General features: G+C 48.5%; 1 pseudogene; it reads left to right on the forward strand.

Annotated features, from left to right (window-relative positions):
• LOC119308479 overlaps window positions 1–1,965 on the forward strand; it is a 3,055-nt pseudogene extending 1,090 nt beyond the window's left edge.
• The last annotated feature ends 2,714 nt before the right edge of the window (window positions 1,966–4,679 follow it).

Raw genomic sequence — 4,679 nt, forward strand, 5'->3', positions numbered from 1 at the left:
CCCCACCTGAATATATTGCTCAAAGTGGCCAAAATGCCAAGTGTTTGATCCAGTTTATAAGGAAAACCGGATCGAAAGTAGTACTTATCCTTATTACTACGTATTATTAAATCTGTGTCTGCCAAATCTGAAGGTTACTTGTTTTTCAGGGAATTCATTAAAAACAAGAAATCAAAGTCTCAAGGAATGCTGAAAGATGTGCTTGCATAGGAGAGATTTCTTCTGCGAGACCAAGAACATCACCACTCTGCGTGGGCCCATTTGGTCACCTCTTGATGTGAGCAGCCACCTTGCCTGCATCAACTCCACGCCATTCAGACTCCGCTATGACGAATCCACCAGAGTGCTGGATCATGACTTCGGGGAGGCTGGCTGAAGTGTCGTAGCATATTTAAGTGGTAGCCACAAGAATACTGATTTATACTCTTGAAGGCATGGAGAACAGTGGGAAGATCGTCATGGGGAGGTATGAGCTGGGGAGATTGTTAGGGAAAGGAGCATTTGGCAAGGTGCACTACGCCAAGAACCTGGAGTCAAACCGAGGTGTCGCCATAAAGATTTTGGACAAGGAGAAGGTGCTCAAGGTTGGGCTCGCGGAGCAGGTCAGGCGTGAGATCACAACCATGCGGTTGGTAACGCACAAAAGCATTGTTCAGCTCCATGAGGTCATGGCGACACGAAGCAAGATCTACTTCGTCATGGAGTACATGAAAGGCGGTGAGCTCTTTGACAAGGTTTCCAAGGCTGGCAAGCTCACCGAGGGTGCTGCACACAAGTATTTCCAGCAGCTCATCAGTGCAGTGGATTACTGCCACAGCCGAGGCGTGTATCACCGGGACTTGAAGCCTGAGAACCTACTCCTTGATGGGAATGAAAACCTGAAGGTTTCTGATTTTGGGCTGAGTGCACTTTCAGAATCGAAGAGGCAAGATGGCTTGCTCCACACCACCTGTGGATCGCCTGCATATGTGGCTCCAGAGGTGATCAGCAAGGGAGGCTATGATGGTGCAAAATCAGATATCTGGTCTTGCGGTGTCATCCTGTTTGTTCTTGTTGCTGGTTACCTCCCTTTCCAAGGTCAGAACTTGATAGAGATGTACCGGAAGATTGAGAAAGGCGATTTCAGGTGCCCCGGTTGGGTTTCCCAAAAACTTCAGAAGCTGTTGTACAAGATCATGGACCCTGATCCGAACAAGAGGATATCGATCCAGAAGATAAAGGAGTCAACCTGGTTCCGGAAAGGTCCCGGGGAGAACCTTACAGCGAAGGAGAGACTGCCAAGTGATGCTGCTCCAACACTTGGTGTGAAGCGCAGGAAGAACAGCCATGAAGATGCGAAGCCCTTGGCGGTGACAAATTTAAATGCCTTTGAAATCATCTCTTTCTCCACAGGGTTTGACCTCTCCGGCCTATTCGTCGAGAAGGAGAGCAAAAAGGAAGCAAGGTTCACTTCAGAACAGCCTGCCTCAGCCATTGTCTCAAAGCTGGAAGCCGTCGCAAAGACCCTGAATCTCAGGGTGAGGAAGAAGGATAATGGTGTCGTCAAGATGCAAGTGAGGAAGGAAGGCAGGAATGGTGTTCTTCAGTTTGACTCGGAGATCTTTGAGATCAGCCCCTCGTACCATCTCATTGAGATGAAACAAACAAGCGGTGATTCACTGGAGTACCAGAAGTTATTGGAGGAGGGCATCCGGCCAGCACTGAAGGACATTTGTCTGGGCATGGCATGGGGCTGATGGTCAGCAGGAACATCAAGGGTAGCTTTAGATGTCTCACTTATTATGTTTAGTTCCGCATTTTTTTTTGCTTTTCAGCTCAAGTAATTGTGTTATATACTCTACATGAGTGTGCTCTTTGTCACAAATAAATTGTTCCTTCTTCTGTATTTGACAAGTAATAACTGTTGCTAAGCTGAGGCCATGGATTAAGCTGTTTCTTTGCTGTAACATATATCATAATGAAATACATATTGATATGCTTTGTAAATCTTGTTTATGTACTGAACTACTAATGCCTTTTTTGGTCAAATACTGTGCCGAGCATAAACAGATAAGGTCATATGCTGACGGTGTCATTATATCACTGGATACTGAATTCAGTATGCAGGTGATGACCACTTAAGAAGAAATCATCATACTACTAAAAGTTTTCCCCCCTGGAAACAGGACACTAGCATTTGGTGCTTTGCTGCCGTATGCATCTTCTCGATGACCAGACTGTCCCAATAAGCGGACTTCCATCAGGCAGAAACACTTGCACAATCAGTAGTAGAGTACTAGTAGATTAGGAATGCAGCGTATAAACATGCAACTTGCAAGTTCACTGGAAGTAAATTGACAAACAAATCACATATATGATAAAATAACATACTAAGCAGGATCAATGTACTTCACGTGTTGACTAAGCCTAATCAAGAAAATATTGTAGCTCCAGCTGCAAGTTAAAGAGGTTGTCCCTATCCAACAGCTCATTGGCTAAGTCTTATCTAGAAAATATTGTAGCTCCAGCTGCAAGTTAAAGAGATTGTCCCTATCCAACAGCCCATTTTCACACTGGTAATAGCCAGCCAAGCAACTTTCTGAAGAGCAAAGCAGGGTGGGAGTAATACAGGATATGATGCTCTGAAGTTTCAATATTGAAAAAACTTCCTCCTGATGGGCATCATCAAGAACGGGCAGGACGTCACCACTGCCACCCTGGATGCCTTCGCTGTAAAGTTCAAAGAGCAGCTTCCTCCTGATGTAATTGTGGCCATGAGAGAGTTCTTTGAGCTAGACAATGGGGCTGTTACAGCGGTGGAAGATGCTCTGATCGAGCATGGTGGAGCGGGGGTCCTCGACGCTGTGGGAGCAGATGTTGCCGCGGACTCGCTGGATGTGAATGCCTGAGGTTTAGATCATGTAGTAGCTGCTGCTGGGTGCGTTGTTCCTCATGTTAGTGCAACATCTGTTGTTTTGTAAGGGTATGTTCCAGTTCAAGGGCAATAGCTCTATTTGTGGAAGAACTACAACTCTGTACGTGGTTTGTACTAGTTCAAGGGCAATAGCTCATGTTAGTGCAACTCTGTACGTGGTTTTTAGTGGCGGCCCTTCGTCCATTTGGTCTTGTGCTAGTCCATGCTTCCATCTTGTTCATGCTTGTGTGCGCCCCCATCATGGGCTTCATCCAAACCTCCAGGGCCACCTTACTTTCCAATGACAGTACAACCGATAAACACAATTAGCTGGAATGTGCGGGGGCTTAATTGCCCAGACCGAAGAGCTACTGTTAAAGCAACGCTTGCCGACTCCTCCTGCCAGCTTGTCTGTCTTCAGGAGACTAAGTTGAATGTTGTCGACAAATTCATCGTTGCGTCACTTGGGGGAAACAGACTGGGTGGCTTTGCCCAGCGTCCGGCGAACGGAACTAGGGGCGGTATCCTATTGCTATGGGATGAGAATCTACTTGATGCTTCTGACTTTGTCACATCTGCATACTGTATTTCTGCCACGTTCTGTATACGTGCTTCTGGCTCCTGCTTCAAGCTCACTTCGGTCTATGGCCCCACTGATTCCTCGTGCAAAGACGCTTTTTTTGCGGAGTTGCTCAACCACAAACCACCTACGGATGTGGCTTGGTTGGTTGCCGGGGACTTTAACCAAATTCACCGAGCCAGGGATAAGAACAAGAGGAACGTCAACACGAGTAGAATTAACCGCTTCCGCTCGACGCTTCATTCCTGTGAACTCAAGGAAATCCACCTCCAGAACAGACGCTTCACTTGGAGCAACGAACGCGCCAATCCCACCTTGTGCAAGCTTGATTCCTTCTTCTATAATGCCGAGTGGGACACCACTCACAACAATCACTTGCTACATGCCCTGTCATCTTCCCTCTCTGACCATTGCCCTCTGTTGCTCGCCGATGACAAGGGCCCTAGGCGCCCGCGTACATTCAGATTTGAGAATTTCTTGGTATCTTTGCCCGGATTTCACGAGGTCGTTCTTGATGCTTGGGCGGAGCGGGTGAGTCATTCTGAACCGTACCAGGTCCTCCACCATACGCTCAAAAAAAGGGCGCTCCGCCTTGCTCAGTGGAGCAAGTGTTGGGGAACGTAGTAATTTCAACAGTTTTCCTACGCACACGCAAGATCATGGTGATGCATAGCAACGAGAGGGGAGAGTGTTGTCTACGTACCCTCGTAGACCGAAGCAGAAGCGTTGACGCAACGTAGAGGAAGTAGTCGTACGTCTTCCCGGTCCAACCGATCCAAGCACCGTTACTCCGGCACCTCCGAGTTCTTGACACACGTACAGCTCGATGACGCACCCCGAACTCCGATCCAGCAGAGGTACAGGGAGGAGTTCCGTCAGCACGACGGCGTGGTGACGATCTTGATGTTCAACTGTCGCAGGGCTTCGCCTAAGCACCGCTACAATATGACCGAGGTGTAATGTCGTGGAGGGGGGCACCGCACACGGCTAAGGAACGATCACGATGATCAACTTGTGTGTCTATAGGGTGCCCCCCGCCCCCGTATATAAAGGAGGGAGGGAGGAGGGGGCCGGCCAAGAGGGGAGGCGCGCCCTAGGGGGGGCAAACCTACTCCAAGTAGGTTTGGCCCCCCTTTCCTATTAGGAGTAGGAGAGGGAAGGAAGAGGGGGGAGGAAAGAAGGAAAGGGGGGCCGGCCCCCCTCCCA

The sequence above is a fragment of the Triticum dicoccoides genome, chromosome 5B (genome assembly GCF_002162155.2).
Source record: "Triticum dicoccoides isolate Atlit2015 ecotype Zavitan chromosome 5B, WEW_v2.0, whole genome shotgun sequence".
NCBI classification, from domain to species: Eukaryota; Viridiplantae; Streptophyta; class Magnoliopsida; order Poales; family Poaceae; genus Triticum; species Triticum dicoccoides.